We start from the raw sequence: 25,630 nt of genomic DNA, 5'->3' as shown, positions 1-25,630 counted from the left end.
ATTTATGATACGTAAGTAATTAATAAATAATCCACTTGGCGTAAGGCCAAGGCTGCAGCGCATTTATGTCAATGACGTGAAGAATTGGCGATTCAAAGCTTCCACAAGTGTTTCGGCATCAAAATGGTGCACTGTAAATTTTAATAATAATCGTTTGTTTGAACTCATTCGTCACTTTTTTGGAGCGATTAATTGCCTAAATGAATATGCAATACTTCACCTAATGGAACGTCACCGCAGTTTATTATTAATATTATTATTATTTTGAAACATAAGCTCCACTAATATTCTTATGCACGCATTATGGAAGAGGCGCGGCGAGGCAGAAAAGAGGCAAATACGCAAAACTAGAGGCGATGCTGTTCAGGATGCACCAGCTGACAATGAAGTCACAGGTTTTCAGAACGGGCACTAAAGTCCACAGGCAATGATTTATACTCCTAGATGGCACATCCCCTGGCGAAACCCAGCGCTCAGCCAAGCAAGTTACGAGAACCTTTGTTTCTTACGTGGGAATATGACAGCAGAGAGGTACTCTGAAATCGACGACGTCCATCCGACATACTGGTGCTGCCATTCCGGCGCCAAAAAGCAAAAGTGTCACGTTTTCCCTTTGTTTCCCGGTATTAACGTAACCTTATTATGTACAATGAATAGACAGTTATAGTTTAGCCATAGCGTGATAGCGTAGGTTAAGGGAATTGCTTTACCGTGCAGAAAACATTCGTTGTGGGCAGCGTCTTATAGTTTAGCGGGACAGCGTTTACGTGGTTTACGTGCCCCCAGCTGAGATAGTGGCGCCACCTATTATATGGTTAATAAGTTAAGCAGTGCAAATGAAAAGAAAACGAGAATGTTTGCCATACGCCACCGCGCGAAGCATTGTCAGAGGTTTATTTTAGTGATAATAAAGGTAAATAAATATGAACCACGCACCAAACGCGAAAACATCCACGTTGCCGATTTGTTTACATCGATCTTGAGGTTAGGCGTAGACGCGTTCGAAATGGGAAGCTATCTCAAAAACTACGCCAACTTATCCGTAATACTCGGTCATCGAAGCTAACTGAAGGCAAGCGATGCCACTCTGAACAGTCGTTTGCGGCGGACAAGGTGGATCTTTCAACAACTACGCCAAAATCACTTCGAAGCGGGCGTCCGAGAGCGCCGCCATGTTTACGTACACTATACGTACACCTACGCTACCACGGTAACGTGAAATCTGAAAAATACCGCGCGTGCGTGAAGCGGAACGGGTGACGTACGTATCTGCGCATGCGCACTTCGATTCCGCTATCACGGTACACCCGGTAACACGGTAAGCCCGGTATACTATAACTATCTAATGAACGCAAAAATAATTGGGACAACAATCTTCAACAAGGAAAATTCGGCAGCCTTGATAGTTTTGTTCTTTCATGTCCATTCAATGAAGTTTAAGTTCACTAGGGCTGTAACCCAAGTGCCGACGACTGTTGCCAAAAGAGCCGAGTCGACCTTGAGACAAAACGCACGTAATTTAGTCACTTACTGCACTACCCATACCCCGTAATCCCTAGAGAACACATAGTTCCGGTGCATCCAATGGCCTCGCTGTCTCAATACCGAGTAAAATACTAGGCATTATCTGGAGACATAGTGCTTAAAAGGCGCCTCAGTCTGGCTTTAGTCCGCCATTAACGAGAACTGACTGTTATTCATGCTCGCAAAAGAAGCGCAGTAAACTACGCGCGGACAAAGAAAACAAAACGAAGTAGACGTCAAACTTTGGCAAACTCAAAGCCACAATGGGAAAAGGCAGGCGGAGTGAAAGAGTAATAAGGCAGACAGGATGGGCTACGAGTCTCCTTTAATGCCCCTATCAGATTACATCACCACTTTTGCAAGGAAATGAGAAGGAATGGGTCGGAAAGGGGGCAGGCATTTCGCAGCGATCTCGCGCAACAGCTGTCGCCTCGACCGGTTGTGAAACTCGAGCGGCCGCTGGCTTTGTTGTGTAGGCGCACACACATGAACGGCCAAGTCGAAACGCCAGACTTAAGGGCTTTATGTGCTGGCCACAATAAGCACACACACCCATAATCCGGCGAGACGGGCGTACGTGTATGACGCTATCAGCGTCATCCGATTCGCAATATCTCTTCCCCCATTGCTGTTTGTCCCGACGGGATAAGCCAACTCCCTTGATTAAGCCCCGAATGAGGAGTCTCGTCTTCCAGCGGGGTTCTGTCTATAGCCACATCCTCGCACGCGCGCACCACGGAGATTTATTCCCGAAGGACAGACTGACCCTTCCCGCTAGTATTAAAGAGGTCCATCCAAAAATAAACGAGCCAGGCGCATGTACAAACATTATATTTGACCTCTCGCAATCGCGACCGACGCAACGACGAGCCATCAACCTAATTTACGCGTATAAGTTTCGTGAATACGAATTGGAATGCTTTTCGTCAGTACAGTGCCGTTTGTCACAAGTCGGCTTTCTTTGGAAATAACAAGCCTAGCAGCGTGATATAAGCTGGAAATAAGCACTCTTGCGAACACTTCTACAGCGTGAGCACGCCAATACGATGCATGACATCGAGTTGAACGAAATATCGTACGCAAGCTACTACCTCCACTAAAAATGTTGGCTAATACCACTACAGTCGCACGGTGCGCCTTTGTGCTCACGCGCGTTCATACGCAGGAAGCCGCTTTCAATAAATAATAAAGGCGTCCACCAATATATATTCCCAGCATCTCTAGCATCACAATCGATACAAGTCCACCTGCCGTATCGCCAATGCTGCGCATACAAGCAGTTATGCCCTAAATCGGCCAGTCAAATTTGCCGCGAGCGGCTCCATGCCACGCCCAACTTCTGCATTCAGCGCACCGCGCGAGCGCCCCTCACCAACAGAACTCGCTGTTTCAGACGCACGTATGCCTTGCTAGGTGGTGGCCGCCGTGAGAGTCCCGGAAAAAAAAAAAAATCAACGAGGCGAGCACTTCAACTTGACTCGCTGTGGTTAAACTTCGGCTTGCTCCTTCGCGGTTACGTCAGCGGGTCATGCCCCCACGGCACGGAGGACATGACTCTAAAACATCACGGACATTTTAATGCCATGACCATATAACTATTTTTTTAGCACGCCGCAAACGTTTGCACTAGTACACGGCTGCTACTGCTAGATACCGCATCAAAACAACAATTATATGGTTTCCATAAACGTCAACACAGCACATCGATGGAGTACGCGGCTTCATGTCGGCAGAATGAGACTTACCTCAATGCATACGTAGTACACGGTATTATCACGGAGGACCCGAGATATGCATTTCACAGTCACTCGGGCGTCCTCGTCTTCCGTCGTCTGCTCCACATCATAAACTCGACTAACGAGCTTTACTCCTTTTGTTCGAATCGCTGCTCGGAAGTGCTTGTCCAGCTCAGAGATCTTTGCGAAGCCACACTGCAGGCGGTACATTGGGAGGTGACTCAAACGCACGCGCGCTCTCTGCACGAGCACGTGGGAAGAGAAAACGCACGATATACATCCCCTATTTCTACTTTTCTACAAAAGATGGTGCTGCCTATCCAGAGTCGCAGCGCCACCATGCGTTGCGTTGGCTTCCTATAACGCCTCTGCTCGCGTGAAAGACTCGGCAGCCGCTCGGCACTTCCTCCACAGAAAATGAGGTATATACGTTCATGTGTCCCTGAGCAGCGAACCGGCGCTAACGCGATCCGCCGTCAGACACGCAGAAAGCAACCGAGTGCATTACGTCATCAGCCGTCTGGCGACACGACCACGCGCCTCACCCACTAGCGCAAGGGGCGCGCATACGAACAAACAAAAAAGGTAACTTCGTGCCCCGTCTTCGTGTTGGGCAGTGAATTGAATAAAGGTGGTATGGATGATATGTAGCTCCTCGCAGCATAACTAAATCCTGTCGCATATAAGACAAAGTTCCGGCATCAATGATCAAACATGTGCTACCAATGGTACGCTGAAAAGGCACGCGCGCATGCGGCCTCGCGAGTTACGGTGGCAGCAGCGGACGAAACGTGCGAATGGGTGATACATGGACTTCTATTTGCTGCGATGCTGCCCGCGAGCACTGTGGTACAGCTGCGTGCAGTAACTGACGCGCAAGCTGTCCGCAAATACAACTCTCATAAAGGGACGACGCAATGGCACTCAAGTCAGCTGACAGCGCGTCATGTGTAAAATAACTAGTAAAATAACCACATAGTATGACATTTTTTCTCCTCTTTTCTCTATGCTTGGCTCAACTTTGGTGGGAGAGCTCCCGTACTTGTATATACCTCGTGGTCTCGGGCGGCACGACAGACCAGGGCCTTCAAGATGGTCTTTCATACGGGCGGCAGATTCGGTGAAAATTCGCAATCGCCTCATTCTTTCGGTGATTCTCAAGAGCCGAGGGAGTGAGCACTGACTAATCTCGATAATCAGCGCTGGCTCTTATTGAGGGCTACGGAAGGAAAAAAAAATCGCTCAAGATGTCACGGACTGAAGACTCCCTCCTCAGCGCCTTTTCGCAATAAGTATGGCGGCTCATTATTATTATTATTTTATTTCGACATAGATTTGCTCTTTTCTGTATGTGTATTAAATATGCGCCATTATGCCGGTGTTGTGTATGAAGTGAAGTAGTGTCTTGTGGAATGTGTTGCCGTGTATCTAGCGGTTGTAACTATAGTTGTGCCGCTGTAGCGAAGGCCGGCTTGCAGGAGGTGACGGGAGCGTCCCGGCTGTCACCCTTAACATGCCCATATAAGGTTGTATGTATCTACTTGCTTACTGTAGTGGTACAATACAGACACCTAATGATTTGATATGTGGAGTTTAACGTTCCAAAACCACCATATGATTATGAGAGACGCTGTAGAGGAGGGCTCCGAAAATTTCGACCACCTGGGCCACCCAAATCTGAGCACACGGGCCTACAGAATTTGCGCCTCCATCTGAAATGCAGCCGCCTCAGTCGGGATTAGAGCATGCGCCCTGCGCGTCAGGAGCCGAGTACTTCAATAGCCACTAGGCCACCACGGCGGGGCAATACCTACACCTATCACCAACTGGTAAATGCGAGCAGCTGCACGATAATATAACAGCCGGTGTAAGGGTCACCCCTGCCCGAAGCCTCATATAAGCACGACTTCCTCCGCCCTAGTAAAGTGAGGGAGGAGAGAGCAGACACACGATGTTATATAAGAGCACTTATGCGCCAGCTCATTCTTTCTTGCGAAACCGAAAGCGAACGTCCACGCTGCAGCGGGACCAAATCCGTAGGCGTAAGCGTATACGGGACGCAGATGCGTCATTTGGTTCTGCATGCAGTGGCTTCGGCATACATCCATTGGCTTTACGCAAGCCACTGCATGCTACGCTAAAGAGAGAGAGATAGAGAGAGAGAGAGCAAGGCGTGTTTTGCTTTACGGCAAGTCCTGGTTCGCCACGCGTATACATGACTCCATTTAAAGAGACACGTTACATCTTCTTTTGGGCCCCGTGACTGTCCGAAAAGAGTGTGATGATCCTCAAAGAGTGTTTGTTTACAGGTGGCAAGTCGGGACGCACAGAAAGAAGTTAAATAACTTTTTTTTGTTTACTTGAGTATAAATGACTGTAACCAACTGGGCACGCTTTATACTGTCAACCCGGTTGGCTAACGTTTACACTTGATGAGGAGAGAAAAAAGACCTCATCATCATTATCATCAGCCTAACTACGTCCACTGCAGGACAAAATCGTCTCCCATGTTCCGTCAGTTAACCTGGTTCTGGGCTTGCTGCTGCCAATTTATATCCGCGAACTTCTTAATCTCATCTGCCCACCTAACCTTCTGTCTCCCCCTGACCCGCTTGCCTTCTATAGGAATCCAGTTAGTTACCCTTATTGACCAGCGGTTATCCTGTCTACAGGCTACATTCCCGGCCCATGTTCATTTCTTCTTCTTGATTTAAACTATGACATCCTTAAACCCCGTTTATTCTCTAATCCACTCTGCTCCCTTCTTGTCTTTTAAGGTTACACCTACCATTTTTCTTTCCATTTCTCGCTGCGTCGTCCTCAATTTAAGCTGAACCCTCTTTGTAAGTCTCCAGGTTTCTGCTCCGTAGCTAAGTACCGGCAAGATACAGCTGTTATATACTTTCCTCTTGAGGGATAGTAGCAATCTACCTGTCATAATTTGAGAGTGCTTGCCAAATGTGCTCCACCCCATTCTTATTCTTCTAGTTACTTCAATCTCGTGGTTCGGCTCCGCGGTTATTACCTGCCCTAAGTAGACATAGTCTTTCACAACTTGAAGTGCACTATTACCAATCTCTAAGCACTGCTCTAAAGACATAATAGACAGAAAAGACACGTAATAGAGTATGCAAGGACTATTTAACATGACCATACGTTCTTGTTCCACCATTGTTTTCGTACGGGAGACGGCAGTGATAGCTCAGCGTCGAAAGAGAACGATCGTGTAGTGCCACGCGGTGCGATTGGAATAACACTCGAGTGTGCGATAACGTTAGTATTAGGCAACTGCAGCAATGCAGCGGCAACCGCGTAAAGTGGATTTCCGGCGTACTTACGAGTGGCGTCGCGGAGTCAGATATACGACGACGCTGACGTGAGCGTGGCTCTCAAGTACGCTTTGCGATGACAGTTCACAGTGACTCAGAAAGTGACGTTAGGCGTTCACCATGAGATACGCAGCCTGGAGGGGTAGGGGGGGGGGGGCAAGAAAAAAAAAACAGCATTAACGCGTTGATGATGGACGGCGTTCATCGAAAATACTTGTCATTAGAGTTTCACGCGGCAGCATTCAACAGTAATGGACGGGATTGTCTCCAGCGGCCACAATTTCACCAGCGGCCACAATACTCGAGTTCACCAGCGGCCACAATACTCGAACTACCGTTGGGGCTTCGGTCGCGAGAGGAACTACAGACGCGCTCAAGCAGTCTTGTACGCAGATAGCTGTATACCTTTATGTCCTCAAGCGGTCCAGCTTACACAAGGTTCACGACTACTGCACCGATAATGCAGCATACACGTAACATTGTTCACAGCTGAATCAATCTAGTTGCATAGTAAGGCTCCGATGTATCTTCAAAGTACGTGCAAGTTATTCCGCAGCAACAATTTAGAGCCACCGCATGAGATACGTGTGGTTACAGGGGTCATGCATGACACGGCCACACAACACGTTGTGGTTTTCAGCGGGAACTAAGAAGTACAGGGTCTATTATGCCTATACAGATATGAAAATCGGGCCGTAAAGGATATATGAGTGCAAAATGAGCCCTAGAAGTAACCAGCTGTAAGCCCCACCCACCGCCGTCCGGCGACCGCCAAGACGTCTGTGACGTCACGTGCAGCAAGCCGCGGTGCGTGGTCTTTTATCACAGTTTTAGCCGTTGCAAATCACTCACCTTCACTGAGCAGAAAAAAAAAAAACAACCTCAGATATCTCAATTTTACGCAGTGCTGGCCATGAAAAGATACCGTTCACCGGAATGCAAACGCTCGCACAGACGCTCGTCACGTCATGGCACGCGAGTGCAACAGGGTTGCCAGATTCTCAGGCCCATCGGGTGTTTGCAACACTATCCGATTTTAAAATAAATTTTCAACCAAATACGCTAAAATTTCGGCACCTTACTTGTGCATGCTCAAAGGTTAACCTAGATAAGACAGATTATGATACAAAGCTAGGTGTCATAGCATCTTTAACCATACCACGCACATGCGAAATCTTGACAACACTACAGTGTGCACGTCACAGCCGCTTTGACCGTTATCGTCACACGTATGTCAACTGTTGGACGAACGTTTCCCCTAGCGGTCGCTCGGTTACTTCAACGCAATTTCGCAAATATGTGAACATTACACTCGATATATTGCAAGTTATTGGGTGTGCTTTCATGAAGTGTGGCCCAACGTGAGCTTCAGATGACGCGGAAACAAAAAAAAGAGGGGAGGGTGAGGAGGGATTTGGGCTTACAGCCCAATACCTGCTATTCTATCACAATAGTCCCACACTTGTGCGCGTTTCTAGTCCCGAATATTTCACGCAGAGCGTTCATTAATATATGGCCCACATAACGATGGATATGCTCCTAGTGTTGCGAACTTTTATCTATAGTCTAGGATTATTATTATTATTATTATTATTATTATTATTATTATTATTATTAACAAAGGGCCTCGCAGTTTTCCGCAGCACTATAGCGTCGCGATGATGCATGCACCCGAACACGGTCGCATGCACTGCAGCCGAAAAGCGCACCCGCCACTCTCACAGCAGTCCGGGTCCATTTTAGACGTCTCAGCTGCACTCACGCAACCGCAGCGAGTGACAGGCACAAAATGACTCCGCCTCTATAGAACTCTCGTGCTGACTTAAGCCTCTGCGTGCGTAGAAACTTCACAAACACACGCTGCGTTTCATTCCTGCATATTCCTTTGTTTTCTACTCGCGAACACAAACAATGCAGCGCGCTTTCATCATCTGAAACGCGACATTTCAGAGCTGTCACTGAAATACAGCGAGGCGAATCGATCAGCGAAAGTGCACAGACACACTTGTACTGTGCACGGATTCTTCGGAAGGTACAAAATGGCGCGGACAGCATATATAGAACTCTCTGTGACAGCCATCCGGCGGTAGACGGAGTTACAATGGCACGCATTTCACAGCTCCGTCGAAGGCCGCGTTTTTATATACTATACTATATACAAACAGAATCTTGGCAGTTTTACAGTGCATGCCAGTCTACTGTGTTTACAGACTTCCGTCACGATGATCGACAAGTCGAAAAATGGCATACCATCGGTCAACGTCACCATCGTATCTCAAGGACACACTCAGGTACACAAAATATATGCCGAACACATTTATCCTACTTCAGCGAAAAACACTTCATACGCTTTTAGGCCACCACGAAGAAATGGTCCCAATGCACCTCTTTTTTTGGCTACTTGCAGGCACGTGCTGACGGCAGCGCGCAATTGAACCAATTTATACAAATAGAAGTGTCGAAGCGGGCGAAGTACCCCCCTCCTCTTCCCTACCTCTTTCCACTGAGGCCCATACGATGAGTTAGCAATGATAAGGACGAGGTATTCGAGGTGGCAATACGTACTGCATGGCACAGCACGACGCGCGAATGTGTCAGTTTTTAGGGTAACGCAATAGTCTATATATATAGTCGATGCATCACCACCGCTTGGCGTATGATGCATAAAGAAAGAAAGAAAAAAAGAAAGAAAGAAAGAAAGAAAGCAAGAAAGAAAGAAAGAAAGAAAGAAAGAAAGAAAGAAAGAAAGAAAGAAAGAAAGAAAGAAAGAAAGAAGAAAATTTACTATCAATACATACATGTACTACGCCCACGTCCATAGACGGCGGCGACAAACAGGTAGCGAAAGCCAACCTAAAGCTTACTGTGCAATCCGTTCGCTCATTGCTTATCGCATGGTGAAGCCTTGCGTCTCTATAGGAAGCAAGGTCTTGAAAAGAAGTTAAGCTGTGATACGGCGTTGGACGGTTCTGGGACAGCTTATACAGGCTGATCAAAATTGCGCTTTATGACTCCTAACTAAGAGGTAAGGGAAGACCACCTTTGAAGATAAGTTATTTATCCAGGGGGACCCAAACTGAGACGAGAAATATGGCTTACAGCCACCCACCTTAACTAAGATTCAACAATGAACTTCTCAGTGAATGCAGTAGCCGGGTATGTTTTTATTGAACTGTTACAGGCAGTCGTGTTTCGACGCAGCGTCATTTGGAACAAATCTTCTGCAATGTCCGTGCGCCGAGGTATGCGGCAGCAAAGTGCATTCTCAGTTATTAGGCGGATGAAAGCGATAATTACTCTGTCAGCCTGCGTCGCCTTGACCACACAATATATCTGCAAAGGCGGCCTGCACGTACCACCCAGTGCCCAATTTTAAGAAAGCCGCAAAGCCTAATTTTGTTATTATTACGTGGCCTGACTATTGGCGCGCAGGCCGACGGCTATACATACACGTAACGCACCTAAACGCGCGTTAATGCCCCCCCGCCGAGCTCACCAAAGCACTCAATAGTGGTCGTATTAGCTGCGTGTGAGAAAGTGCACGAACTTGTGCCAGAGCTTCGTGCGAAATGTCGAAATAAACAATTTCACCACGTGAGGGTCCCACGAAGATATCTAGATATACTCTCGATACAGAAATGTATGAAATCTCGAAAAATGGGACTTTGAATTCGCTCTTGCAAGCGGACATGGAAAAGGTGGATGGGACGAATGACGCTTAAAAAAAGTAATGTCATTTTCGGTTCTTTTTAGTATGCATTTAGGTCCGGGCTAAACACATTCTGGCACTTGTTTGCTATTCTCATTGTCAACATTGCAGTTTCTTTTTTCTTTTCATTCACTATATTTTTGGCAAACGCACGTCCGCCTTTATACCAGACATCAGTTATATTGAACAAATTTCAACCGATTTTCCAATCATCTAGCGAATGGCGTGAATACATTGGGACTCTAAGATATCCGACGGCTGGTAACCGTACTATGAATCTCTTGGGACCACTAATGGATCTCATTTTTACCCATGTTGTTAAACTTTGGTTATAAAAAATGGCAACAGTGGCTTAGCTCAGCTATGCCAAGATATACGTAGCGTTAGCAAAGGCTCAGCTGATTATTCTTAGCTTTCCATATATCATGCTTAGAGCTGTTCCAACGACACACACACACACACGGCATACGTATTATGTGGCGCATCTATATTTATTTTGCCAGGCAACTACTTCGGGATCCGATGACTTAAGCTTCTCCGCTCTACTGCTCCGTTAAGCAGCATTTGCACTCTCCTTCGCCATGGCTATACCGCAGGGGCAAACGCCTGTCAGAGTCGCTATCAAGCGGCTCCAGCGCAGTGTCAGATGGCGACTGCACAGAGAAGGCGCGCGCGTCGGCGTCCATATGTCTACCAAGGCTATGACGGCACTTCTCTGGAAAGCGCACACCGGCGGCGGCGAGTCGCGCGCGGCCGCGGCTGAGTGCGAGGGAAGTGCCAGCTCCGGTGCGTGACACCACTGATCGTCTGCGCAGCGCATCGAATGTACCATTTTGCGCATGCGCAGACCAGTGCCACGCAAACTTGGCTCAGCGAGGCCAGTGTAGCTAACGCTACATAAAGTCGATCGTTGGTTCCAATTAAATTTCGCAACCAGGTGGCTCCACTGCAAAAAAAACCTGCACTTTATTCTGTTCGGCCGGGACTACACACTCTACCTATGCTGGGTACTTTATTTCGATGATCTGCCGAAAGTATGCCGCGGCGCACACACCAGTTGGAAGCAGTGAATTTTTTTTTAGATACGTCCAATTATGCCAGACTAGTTGACGCCTGGCAGTAAAAATAAATCTTTTTTTCTTGCGTTTTCTTAATTATACAAAACAAGCCAGTATTAGGCATGCGAATAACTTTACGCCTTTTTATTGCTACTCTTCGAATTTTTATTTTAGCTGCATTGTACGCATACCACTTGTTACACAAACTACTGATCACAATTTCATTATGCACGAGCCGCTGTTGTGACGTCGTGGACAGAACTGACTAATCTTATTGCCCAGCTTTCAGTTTCCCACCTCTTTCCTACGGGAAAGGTGAAAAATGAAAATTCCAACGCATATGTACGTAATTTGATTTACATAGCGGGCGCACACGCGAAGACTGACACGTGCACATGAATATCATAGTTTGAATAAAGAGTTGCAAGAACATCGATGTCACATTTAAAATAACTACTGCTATAAACGTTAAGTCGCCAACCGCAGCGATAGCTTCGGCATCATCAGCCGACGAAAAGCTTTTCAATTGGGGCTTGAACTTTTCGATTGGGGTTCGACGGCAGTTCTGAGATACGTCTGAAATAAAATTAAAGGGAGGGAAGCATTACAACAAATGGGCACATTATAATCCGATTGCAGTTACGTCACCCAAATCCTGGAGTAAAATAAATAAACCAATGCATCGCTGCTCGACAGGCGCTCACTGGAGGGCCCTCAAGGATGACACCTTTTGGAAGCTGATATAAGTAAGTTGGGAACTCACGAAGTCACGACGGCGGCGGGAGACCTCTGAATGCGTTCAGTCTCTCCAAAGAGCTGTGCAGAGGTCAGCGGATGCGCGTAAAAGGATGTGTTTACATGCAACGAGGAACAGCCGCACAATATCTCTGGAACAGAAGCAGCCAAGGACGCGCGGAGATATGTATAGGAAAAGGCAGCGAAGCGGCCATCTCGCTGCAAACACGCAGATGCGGCCATTCTTCCTGCAAGAGCCACTTCGCAGTTTTACGACAGTGGTAAGCCTTATGAAACAGTGTATTATACATACACATTGTAGCACCAACTACTTTCCGACACTCGATAAGAGTGCGCACACAAAAGTCTTTTATGATGATTATATTATTTTAAGTAGAAGGCTGTGGATTGGAGATCTCAGCGGAGTGGGGGAGGGGGGGGGGGCTGACTACTTTTTTAACTTCAGATTTTTTTCTAAAATTTCATAGTGACGAAGGAAGAACAAGGTGCTCGCAGGGATTATAAAGGAACACCTTTTCGTAAATACATCGCAACAGGTAAGCAACATGGGAACAGGCGAAAGCTGTATGCAAGCGCAAGGCGAGTTGGACAAGAAATTCAAAATGTAACAAGAACAAATTTATTTTGCATGGGCGCTTTCGGTTGTGCTCGCATACATAGGGCACAAGCTTTCTTAAAAGTACTTAAGCCTTTAAACCATCTTCCAAACTTTCTAATCTAAGGCCTGGCCACTCTGACAACATGTCGCCACAATAAAAACTTAGAGTTGATGTATGACCTGATTGAGTCACCACGGTAAATCAGTAATTTCAGTTTTCTCAACCTTCCTGCACTCGTATAGCTCTCATAATATTTTGCTGCTTAAATCTAGAACTGATTCGTACGAATATAGCTACTTTCCTGCAACAATTAACCATTGAATTAAGTGCTTTACCTCGGTTGGTTCATGCTTTACCAATGGCCAATAGTTGCCAGCGCTTGACATACAATGTTATCGCCACTCCTGCCATAGCCCATGGCGAACTGAAGTATGCATAAAAATAGAATAAAAATAAAATAAAAATCAGAGTACTCAGCTAATGCTGTACACGGGCATGCGTTTTCGACGTAGCACTTGCTGCATGACTGCGTCTGTGCGATTCAACGCACTTGCAGTGGAGAGAACAAACGAAGTGTCACAAATATCCGGTAACGTGTTAAGTGGGATGAGACCTTGTAACAGCGAATAACGACGAAGCAATGACAGTGGCCGATTCCTAGTATTTCCGTTGAACCCCATTATGACTGACTTGTTCAAACTCGCCCAACAGGCAGCGTTGTTGAGTGGGATGGATGGATGAATCGATGGATGGACGGACGGATGCTGCCCTAACGCAAGCAGGAGCACGTCATCGCGCGTACCCCGGGCGCGACTCGTAAGGAATGGCGATCTCCACCAACACAATACGCGCACTTGCCCCAAGCAGGCGGGAATAGGCGGGTGGCACCACGTATACTGAGCTGTTCGTAAGCTTCGAAGTGATTTATATGAACTTGACCCCTCTCCGTGAGTTCAAGTGGTGCCAGACACAACCCACTTAGCACGGACAGGCAAATATGAGTGCGAGTATACACTGCACACCGCTGCTACGCGCACGACGCGTATAGTGCACCACCGGCAGGTATACGCAAAGTTCGCCGCGACGTGACAGAGTCCAACGAGTGCTGCTGGTTAAAACTATTCAGCACTACAAAGCACGGCCAGACAGTCACGAGAACGAACTAGAGTGCGCGGTGTGCGCTCAATGCGTTGCTATACGAAGAGCACGACGCGTCGTGCCAAATAGAGCTAATAGGTTTCATGCGGTGATGTAATATGCTGAAATATACATAAATACAGCTCGTAAATGAATACATATATCTGTGAGTGTACTTGTACTGTATGTAGGGATGTCAAATAAGCATTAAAGCGAAAGGCAATTAGAATCAGTTCTGTAGACGCCGGCGAGGCCGATGACTTGACCTTCTGCAACCACAGAGTCGTTGCGTGTCTGCCGACCTCCAAGCGCGGTAGACGCACGCCGTTTCAAGGCTGATATGAGATCGACGCAGACACTCACGTAAGCAGAGCTTTTGGGCGCGCTTAGACGACATCTGCGCATGCGCGGCCGCCGCAGCGCGTACCGCGCGCACTCGGGCAGCGTACGCAGAGCGCACGTGTGGTTCGGCCTTATCCCCGTATTCGAGAACGTCCCTTCACTCAACGCTTCACCTTCACTTTAGAAAGCCGATGGGAGCGCCGTTTCTAGGCACAGCAAGTCACTGCATATCAGCGATAATCTGCTGCGATTCATGAGTAGCACCGCGTCACTTTTGAGCCGAGCTGTGGCGCAGTGCTCAACTCAGTCAAGAGAAGGGTGAAAGTCGAGTCGAGGAGCGTTTGTGAATACGGGGGTTAATATGTTACCACAATGCTAGCGTAAATTGTTTTTGTGAATACAGACTCCTATTATCATTTTTTTTTATTATGAATCGCAGCTCTCTTACATACATGTCCTTCCCTTTCACCTACCGCTGCACTGTAAAACACATCACAGCGATTTTGTCGTGGATAGGGTTTGGTTATAGGCACCTTCCACTCGTTCGCATGCTGTGTTGGCAGCCATGTTAGCCTGGCAAGGACTACGCCTATCTCGTAAATCGCGATATTTTATAGGATTTGGTGCAATACTGCTGTGCGTAACGACTGCAATGACAGTCGTTACACCCAGCAGTCGTGCTTCTTAAATGACAGGGCCGGTCAAACGTTTGAAATGAGGTGTTGACGGCGTTTTATATACAAACATATGATGCTAAACATAATATTTTTTACCATCGCCTAACATGAGCCGAACTGGTAAGATGAAGGATAGAACAAAAATATCATACTTATAGCATTCGCCAGTTAGTGGTTACTGACGAAAGATATGCATGTACATTTTGAGTAGCCTGACTTGTCTGCACTCGGCAAGACATTACGGAGTGTTGGTGAGTATAAAATATGTAGATTAATAGGGCAAATACCTGAAAGGCTACCGAGTGCCTCGAAAAGCGCAAGGACCGCACTCAAAGAACTATTTTCGTCTAAATATCCCGCTCAGGCCACATCGCTCAGGTTTAAACACGGATATGCATCATTTGGCTCAACCACCACACATCGATGCGGCACCTGTTTCGTATGCCACAAAGGAAATTCGACGCATGCGATTCGTCGATAATATCCATGAATGCTGTATAGACAGGCTCCTCGAACACGAGTATTTGCAGTTGCGCGAACTTCCATTTCACGCTCCAATCCACCACGACAGTCTGTTGATAATAGTAGCCTGCTGACTCCGAAGTCGCGGGATCCGATTGCGGCTGAATTTCCACGGAAGCAAAATGCTGGAGGTCCTTGCGCTTAGATTTAGGTGCACCCATCCCGGTGGTCGAACTTTCCGGATCTCTCCACTACCACGGCTCTCATAATAATAATATCGAGGTTTTGGGACATAAACTCCAGGCATAATTATTATTACTTTACGCTCCCGGCAACGTAGAACATTGAAAACTTTTATGTATGTTTTCCAAGTACGACTGCACATTTGATTGATATGTGGGGTTTAACGTCCCAAAACCACCATATGATTATGAGAGACGCCGTAGTGGAGGGCTCCGGAAATTTCGACCACCCGGGGTTTTTTAACGTGCACCCAAATCTGAGCACACGGGCCTACAACATTTCCGCCTCCATCGGAAATGCAGCCGCCGCTGCCGGGATTCCATCCCGCGACCTGCAGATTAGCAGCCGAGTACCTCAGCCACTAGACCACCGCGGCGGGGTAAGTACGACTGCAGAGTAATTAATCACTGTAGCAGGCAATGCGCAACCTGAGATGTGAACATAGCAAATAAACTGCACAAATTATATTTAGGTAACTTCGACCCACATTATTAAAAGAAACGAGTGTCACATTGTGCATACACACCTCGTTGTCAAGCGTTGCTGCCTGCCGCTGTGGAGTGCACGTCCGCAACGAACACGGCACTATACAACACTATAGCACGGTCAACTCAAACGCGACGGGCGCTACACGCACCGCCCCTGCACGGACCCTATATCGCGGTTCAGGGGAGGAGAGTGATACGGGGACAATGGGGTTTGCTCCTCCTTATCGCGCGAGCACGACGCTCGGGCATCAAGGGGGTCCTCTTCTGGCAATCGAGACCCGAGTGCAACCCATGATAACAGTCCAGGAACAGATACAGTACGTGCGCGGCCACAGTGTCACCCCGCACATGGGCGTGCCCTCTTCCTCCTCCTTGTCGCGGTGCACGATAACGCGAGAGGAAGTTGCGACGCGCAGTGGGCGACGCTCGCGAAGTACTCTATGACACAACTCGTACCCAACACGCACCGCGATATCGCGTCACAGTACCATCGCCTTATGTGAAAAACAATAATCCGTAGGAAATAAGTGTACACTGCCTTCCTTTATGAAAGGGAACACGCGAACGCGTGGCCTGCGCTCTGCGGCGGTAAAGCCCCAGCATCAAGGGGCTTTATGTGGCGGCTGCCCACAGCACCATCAAATGAGAAGTGAAGGAAGTATGTTCCCTTTTGGCGCCATCTATGGCCAAGCGAGATTAACGAGTCATGGCCGGTAGGCAAGCGCTGCTATAGGTTACGTTCCCGATATCGGGCGATTACTGCAGCTTGCGCCGTGCGCGCATGCACAGCGTTTGACATGTTGGGAGTGGACTACGCACTACAGGCGTGAGCCGAGATGGAGTGCAATCTAGCAGCGCTTGCCTACCGTCCATAACTTTTTTTTTCGGCAACAGATGACTCTGAAATCGAACGTGTTTTCTTTTGCTATCAGTTGACGGTCAGTATCGCCGTTGCTATCAATTGATGAGGCAAGCCGTAGTGGTGGGCTCCGGAAGTTTTTACAATCTTGTGCACTGCGAACTGGAAAAACTGTCAAGTGGAAGTACAATGATAGTCCACTAGCACCCCTCTTCCTTTTTTTTCTTTTTTTATACTCCGAACTTCGAGAGTAGCGTGTTTACTCCGGCTGGCCGGAGTTATTGAATGGCACATCCGTAGAATTGAGTGCTGTTCTTTCACTCCGCCTAACAGAGCTGTTACGTGGCTTCTCCGGAGTGTTTTACGAATTTCCTTACTACACCCAGAGAAAATTTCAGTGACATGCATCGGCAGTATTTTTTTTTAATTCTTTACTATTTCTTTACTCTATGCTGATCATGTCACGCGTTGGGTATACATGAAGCAATTCTCATACAAACGCTGCTAACAATAATCCACAAGAAAGCTGAACGATCGAAACACGGCAATTATTTCTACAGAAATTTCAAAGAGAAATTACAGGGGTGCGCGGCCTCCAGCGTCAAATATCGCGACGCTTTCGCAAGATATGAGGGGGGTGTCGTGCGTTCCGCCCTGCCATCAAATTGTGCCAGCAGCTTTCAGCCAATCAGAGGTGGCCTATTAGCAGCTATAGCTCTCGAGGGACAATCGGAGCTGCCACGATGGAAAAATTTGACGACATGGTGAATGATCTGGTAGCGTGCCGAATACCATCCCAGCCTCCTGTTGCCAAATATACAATTTCAGCCGTCTATCCTCACCAGTTCTAATAACGACAGTCTTTCTTGGAATACTTCAACGCAGAAACTCTGGTCTGTCTTCCCGTTGGTCTGTGTGTCACACGATTCAACCATCAACCCTATTCTCAACGCCCAGTCATCTTTCTTTGCTGACTGCGCTCGTACTTGTGAACATAGCCAACCAAAAAGCAAGCATTCCCACATTTTTTCTTTCACATATTTCCGTTAATGCACTTCTTCCTTCATAATGGTTTACCGACGATCCCAAATTTCAGATCCAACCCATTCCGATTCTAGTATTGAATCTGCAGGGTCCTTATACAGAACTGTAACTTACGCTGGAACTGTACGTCAGAGAAAGTTTCTGCAAGACTTGAAGTGGGAGCGCGCACTATTAACGAAATCGGCTGGCTGATCGCAATCAACATTTACAAACCCGAAGTTTGCGAATAGGACCACGCATTACTATGGCAGCCAAGAGGACAGTCTGTGATTCCGAGTACTTCACACGCGATGCAGCGACTCGACATCACACGTATCGAATAAGCAACTACAGGAACAAGAAAAAAACCAATGAGCAAAACGAACCTTAATAATGACCGCATGCGAACTCGTAGTGCCTGCGTCAAACCAAGAAAAATACCACGAGGCTTAGTTTGAAGTGACCCCGCAACCGTTTTTCTAAGTAACCATCGAATGACTTCCATTACAGAAGTTTACTGCCTCACGAATGGATCGCCGCAAAATATTTTTGGAATCCGTCAAACACGAACGAGCGGACTTACAGATATTTTGTAGCAGGCAGTAATTGCTTTATCTTTTCTCTCATCCAGACGAGCGCACTGGAAGCTAAGCATGGAGGGCTCGCACGGGGCAACGAAGATACGTCACATGCTGCCATGATATTGAGCACATTTTTTTTTTTCATCAAACACGCGGTTTACTTTCAGTGCGATTGCGAGCGTGCGAACAGGCACGTGGCGGCCTCCTGCCGCGGCATCTGTAACTACGCTGCTCATGCTGCTCAAAGCAGCCAATGGCCGTGAAACTGGGTATATGGCACGGTCCTTTGGGTGTATGTCATCGTCTGTAGAAAGAAGAGCGAGCAATTTTGAGCTCACTTTTAAAATCAATTGTAAACTCCACGTTACGTGCTGCACCAGACCATTTGGCTCGCACGTTCTCGGCAGGCTCGACTAAAGAGCCATGCTGAAAGAGTGTTGCGGTGCCTCTTAAGCGCAAAGCTCGTGGAAGTGCAAAAGGGAAGACACAAGCGAAAAACTCAGAGCAGGCGGTTGTCCTGTGTTTCAGTTCGATTCCCGTTCCTTTGGTATGGGTGCGCACCACGCGTCCATACTCCAATCACAGTACTTACTTAATTCAAACGGAAAATAGAGTTGCATTACACTGGCTCGTATGCATGCTGATCATCTGCCAATTTTTATGCATAGATATGGACCCACAGCTTAGGCATTATTTTGTTTCGGAAAGCAAAGTATAGCCTGGGTCGTTTTTATTCCTTCACTCTAAAAAGGAAAAGGGGTATCGAGGTTTCTCCTTTAAGGGAGCAACTAACTTGTGAAACTCATTGCGCCAATTTGGGAGTAACTGCGAAGGAGTAACCACGCTCTCGTGGTTAGTCCTCAAAAGAGCAACAGTTAGTAAACAAAAAATCAGTTTTTAGTTGGCTTAACCAGCCTTCCGAAGTGTGTGGAGGCCTTCGATTAGATATACAATCGATGTGAGAGCATCGCATTCAGAAATAAATTTGGGAAAATTTGCAGGAAAACCACTGGATTCGAACTGATGACCACTCAGTCAGCATGCACGTGTACAAACCATTACACGACACCACGCTACGGCACCGTCTGAAAGGAAACAGGCTTGTGTAGGCACCGATGGGTTGTTTGCGCACGGCGCGAGCATTCCTGCAGTTACTCACAAAAAAATTGTTTTATTTTTGCTGCTGCAACTGTTTGTGACTATTTTTCGCGAAATAGCGATGTGAAGGGCGTAGGAGAAAATATATATTCGAAGGCGGCAAAGAAAACATATCCAAAAATTGCAGGACCCTTAAGCTTCGCCTTTAAGAGTTGAACGCGATAGCGAAATCCGGCCCCGAGTGCACCCTTCAACCGCTAAGTGCATACTTATAATCATGTTTTGTCACATACACACGCACTCACACAAACACACACACAGATTGGACCAGCGCGCGCTATTATCGCCGAAAGGGCTCGTTTTCGTCGCGACACCTGTCGAACAAAAAGCGTTAAAGGGGCCCTCAAACACTTTTTCAAGTAACCATGGAATGAGTTGACTAGAAAAGCTTATTGCCTCACGAATTCAACGCCGCAAAAATTTTAAGAATCCCTCCACTGCGAGTGGAGTTACAAAGGTTTGTCGCATGCTGCGATTGCATTATCTCTTCTCTCGTCCCGACGAAAGCGCTGGAAGCTAAGCAGGGAGGGGTGGCAGGGCAAAGAAACTAACACGCCTCGTGACCTTGAGCACTTTTTTTTTCTTCGAATGCGCGGTTTTAACGGTGTCATCACGCGCGCACGCGTAGACAAGTAGCGGCCTCCCGCGGCTATCTCGGTAACTTGATTTTTCGGTCACAACCAATGGGGCCGACGCCGGCTGCGAGTTTTCTGCGACACGAGCTCTTTAACGCTATCGCGTTAAAACGAATGCGTTACTCCACAAGGAAGAAAGTGCCCCTCCTTGCCATGCCATGTGCAATCTTTTGTGCGCATTCCTTCTTTCAGAGGAGTAAAGAGCCCTTTTCAGGGGTAACTGCGCAGTTCCTCCCAAAACTTTTTATATGGTGTTCAATGCTGCGTTCACGAAGATTGACTTTTCACATGAACATAACGGGAATTCAAGACGATACAGTCGCAGTCTATTTAGGTGAGAGTCGGAACACATCGCACCCGTTGAAAAGTGCGAATGTGCACACGCCAAGCATGACGATCCGCCTGACGTAGATAAGAATACTCTAGAATGAATGCGACATGCTACGTGTTTCAATATAGTTGCCGAGCCATATAGCTGAATTACGAACAACAACAGCGCAGATAAAGCTGAGCCGCTCGGCTGGTACACAGGCGTTCTCAAAAATAGACACTGCGTGTGAACTTCAATCGCTTGTAGCAACATTGGTGCTCGACGATAAGATAAACCGGGTCTCATAACCTCCCGCTTGTACACTCTCGACCTTTACTTGCGGCTCTGGCTGTTGCCCCGAATCTATATACTGTCGCGAAAAAAACAACGAAGAAACTTATCGTGTAGCATGAGGTTGGGACGACACATTTACGAATACCTTTTTCCTTCCTATATAAGTAGAGACGGCCAATTACATAGAAACACAATGACAATGCCTTCAGCGCGAGGCTGATTATATCTAATGCCGATGGCAAATACAATTTTGCAATCCTCGCACTATCGTTCGATCGCACGTTACGTTTCTATGCAACTGATGACCACAAGGCCGCAGATTAACGTCATGCCCGTTGCATGAAGCGCGAAAAATTGCCGCATCGTTACCTTGTTATGGGTGCATCTCAAAAAGCCTTCGGCCGTGAACTTGACATAACAATAAAGGCAAACGACATTTTACGTCAAAGTGAAAGATCAATGCTTGAGAACGTCTGTAACGTCAGTGTTGAACACTGGCAGCGCTTCAGTAATCGAAAGAGTACACAATTTGCGCCCCCAATTTGCGACATTCTGAAACACAAACCGATGACGTAGTATGACCTCAATACAAATTATTCGCAAGCACTCAAACTACTTCCGACAAAAAAAAGAGCATTTCATTGCAATTCATGGCGGGGGGGGGGGGGGGAGGGGGGGATATTTTATGCATATCTTTCTGATTCGTGCGAGAAATTAACTTTACGTTGCCCGGGAGAACGACGCAAGTTCCGTTTTCGCGGACATACGCTCAGCTAAAGCTTCGCTGCGCCGGTTCTTAGGCATGACATATGATGATTGATTGATATGTGGGGTTTAACGTCCCAAAACCACTATATGATTATGAGAGACGCCGTAGTGGAGGGCTCCGGAAATTTAGACCACCTGGGGTTCTTTAACGTGCACCCAAATCTGAGTACACGGGCCTACAACATTTCCGCCTCCATCGGAAATGCAGCCGCCGCAGCCGGGATTCGAACCCGCGCCCTGCGGGTCAGCAGCCGAGTACCTTAGCCACTAGACCACCGCGGCGGGGCAGGCATGACATATGGATAATGCTATACGTCAAGACGCCGTTTTCGGAGGTTCGTGATTTAAACAGCGCTAACAATATGCGAAAACAAATCAAAGGCGATTCTCTCCCAAACTAAGCATTTCATCCGCACTAAACAAGCACTACGCGGTTTTCGGAGCCCAAACGTAGGCTTAATATTTGGCTACATTTGAATTCAGGATGTCAAAGCTCTCTCGGCGCATTTCGGTGCCACAAATCTGCATCACGCTCGGTGCACTGAATTAATAAGTCATGCATTATGTTCGCCGTTGGACGCTACCCAAAGGACGCGGCGCCGGTCCCCGTACAACAGAAGAACAGTGTCCCCGGCATTCCCTCTTTTCTCGTGCTATTTGGCGGCACCATCCTTTCTTGTTTGGCCCGACGGCCCACGACTTATCGACAGAACCAACGCTGCGTGGTGTAAGTGACAGCAAAGGCTCCTAGCGATAACTCGATAAGACAGGCTATAGATACAGGCAGTATCCGACCATGCACTTCCCTCGTTCTTCAGCTCCTCGTGATCACTTCGTTTTTTTTTTTAGGAACCTATAAATCGCACTGACCTTCCTCGATGACATATAAGCTTACAAAATGTACAGAACTTTTTGAAAGTTAGGAATTGGTCCTTGCACAGAAGGTCCCTAACACGCTGCATCTAACAGTCAAACGAAAGTCCACAGACAATTATATCACGGAATGTATAAGGGGATTAAATTGATTGATATGCGGGGTTTAACGTCCGAAAACGACCATATGACTATGAGAGACGCCATGGTGGAGCGCGATCAGGTTGACATAAATCTGAGCACACGGGCCTACAGCATTTTCGCCTCCATCGAAAATGCAGCCGCCGAAGCCGGGATTGGATCCCGCGACCTGCGGGTCAGCAGCCGAGTACCTTAGCCACTAGACCACCGCGGCAAGGGCAGTTAGCGGGAAGCGTTGAGGTGCGCACTCGTTACGCAATTAGCATTGTGTGATGACTGGTTATCATTTTATTCTTCAGCCCTCACATAGGTTTACGCGATTCGTTGACCGAAATGACGCATCTGTAGTGTATACTTTCTTCAAGTACCGGCATGGCTTTGTGGTGGAACATTTGACTGCCACGCCGGGGGTCCGGGTTCAAATCATTCAATATTGTGTATTTCTTTCGTTTTATTCTTTGATGTGTATCAAGTTTTTCTGATGTCTATCGGTTACACTACCGACGGAGACGGCGACGCCGCTCAACGTAGGAACAAAGGCCCCAAGAGCTGCGTTTTAAAACAAGACAACGCAACGCACTATATAACTACTAGCATACGAAATCTTCAGTAGATCCTCAGAAAAAAACAGATAGTTGGGCAGTGTAACACGAAATAACCCAAATTATTCCGCATAGTCATTGTTGACAGAAGGGAGCAAATTTCAAAGCAATCCAGCTGCGACCCACGGGCAGAGAAAAATGTTAAAGCGAGTTAGTGTGCCTCCTTCAGCACACGCATAGATCTAGCTGAAAGATAAGAGACCCCCTGATGACATTGTGGGAGCCAAGCAGAAAAGAAAAAAAAGATAGAAACTAGACCACTAAACGAAACGCCAGCGCGCAAAGCACTCCACAGATGTAAACAAACTGTCAGCCGAGACAATCGACGACTGCGCCGATTGCGGCCTATCGCCGACGCCGAGCTCAGCACATTGTGGAGCTTGTACGACCCTTTTTCAGGAAGGAGGAGGACGGGAGGGGGGGCGTTCTCTTTAAAACTCGCAGCGTAGAGAGGGGGCGCGTTCTCCCTCCGCTTGAAAAACTACAACAAATATAATGAATATACGGAGTAAAAAACGTACGAAGTCGCCTTTGTATACACCAGCAAGTAACAACTCAAGTAAATTAATTCGAGAATGATTTCAATTTGGGCGGGTTGGTTTGTGGTTAACTAAGGAAGAATCGGTGCAGAACGGCGGGGACGAAATATTGTTCGTATATCTTGTCCTTTCGAACTGGTATGGTGAATAGCTATGATCTCTGACTTATAGGACTGAATATTCAAGACTAAAAAGTTCTTACACTCATTCTTGGTTGTCGTCGCATATATAAAATGACTAACCCAACTGATGACCCAGACAATCGGCACACAAAGGCAACCAAAAATTAGAACTTCTGTCAATGCGCCGCATAATGCCACACGAAAGCGTATATTATTTACTTAATGCCTGATTGGGTTTCAAGTTTCTTCCCAGACGTAAGCAAATGTAAACACGTTCAAACACAGGGTGGGCCTTTAGCCAGGGCTAAGAGGCAGTAGGGACATTCACAAATATGCATGCTAATATATGCAGTAACAGAAGAATGTAAAAGGCAGTAAAAAAGTTCAGGACATAAAGATTTAAAGGATGAAGGTCAGAAGCAAAACACAAAAGTAACAGTTTAGATGAATTGCACTCTACAGAGCACTAACACGAAAAAAAAAAAATCACTTTCAGAACATCAACATAAAAAGAAAGGAACCATACTGATTTAGAAGTACATAGGATGAAGATCGGTTCGACAGACAGTTGCTGAAAATAGTACTTATTTTCATGCAGCAGGGCATATTTCTGCTGTTTTTTTTTCGTATTTTATGACGATTATTTCAACTGGTACCTCGCCACACACACTTCTCGTCGGTGGTGCATTAACTTTACCGAAACGTTTTGTTACATGTTATGTATGCGTTGAATAGTATTCATTCACCGGTTGGGGCTGTGGACAGCGCATTGTGAAGCACGCTGGGCGGCGAAAAAAAGCTCCCCGGGATTTGGGGGAGCACTTGGCAAAACACAACTCAGCAACGTAGAACGTGCGTATTCTCGTTATAAACCAGCGATGGGCTCTATCAGCCAGCGATGTCAACGCTCACAACACTCTGAACAGTGAGATAATCCACTGTCCGCGGCGAGTGGCATCGCACACAATGCTTAGCACAAGCGCATGCGTAAGACAAATGGGCGTCGCACCGGAATGCATATGGGTGTTCTTTTCTCTTCGTCGGATACGTTGCATGTGAATACTGTCAGGACGTACACAGGGACCGACCGTGCAGCGATAGAGGTGAAATAGGGACTGCGGCAGAGATGTCGACATCGAGTTGGGAAGCCTCGAACTTTCTGTTGTCGCCATTGCTCATCTGAAAGCACCGATAGGTTCGATTTTATGCGACCGCGACATCGAGTTTTGCTTCATCAAGGTTTTCGGGCGATCTTTGAAATAGGCTCTGTCGCGATTTTAAACTTACTTCAGCTACATATATGAATGTCGTGAAAAAAAAAAAATCTAAGGACGCGAGAAAGTGACCCCGTTGAATTAAGGAAGACCAGCATGGCATGTCGTTGTACGCGAATACAGTGCTGCCGAGTCAGGAGACCCATTCTCAACCTTCAGAAGGTTCATCATTGAAACAGTGAGGTGTGACCTCCAGTTTTTAACGGGAGGTCACGTTTAATAAATAAAATTTATTCCTTACGCGCATTATTTCTCGACAACGTATAGCACGGCTTCCGCGACCACTGCATACGGAGTAGGCATACGTCCTTTGCCGGACATGTCACACTGCCTTGAAGACCGGTAGCCCGGCCTCACATTTGGTATAGTACTACCGCGCTTTGTGACGTAG

The 25,630-nt window shown here is 47.1% G+C and overlaps 1 protein-coding gene across 6 annotated transcripts in view; it reads right to left on the bottom strand.

Moving 5' to 3' along the window:
- LOC119161099 (phosphatidylcholine:ceramide cholinephosphotransferase 2) overlaps positions 1–25,630 on the bottom strand; it is a 294,133-nt gene that overhangs the window by 139,907 nt on the left and 128,596 nt on the right. Inside the window, exons 1-2 of one of the 6 annotated variants that reach the window (XM_075879921.1) lie at positions 16,099–16,529; positions 6,599–6,723 (exon numbers count right to left, since the gene is read on the bottom strand). The exons of 2 other annotated variants lie outside the window; for them this stretch is intronic. The gene's annotated coding sequence lies outside the window, so the exon portion shown is untranslated. Of the gene's footprint in view, positions 1–3,269; positions 3,463–6,598; positions 6,724–16,098; positions 16,530–25,630 lie in introns of those variants that run through there. 3 more of the 6 variants (XM_037413434.2, XM_075879922.1, XM_075879923.1) reach the window with 3 other exon arrangements.

The sequence above is a fragment of the Rhipicephalus microplus genome, chromosome X (genome assembly GCF_043290135.1).
Source record: "Rhipicephalus microplus isolate Deutch F79 chromosome X, USDA_Rmic, whole genome shotgun sequence".
Lineage (NCBI taxonomy): Eukaryota > Metazoa > Arthropoda > Arachnida > Ixodida > Ixodidae > Rhipicephalus > Rhipicephalus microplus.
The sequence above is the reverse complement of the archived record's forward strand: the minus strand, read 5'-3'. Positions and strand labels throughout refer to the sequence as shown.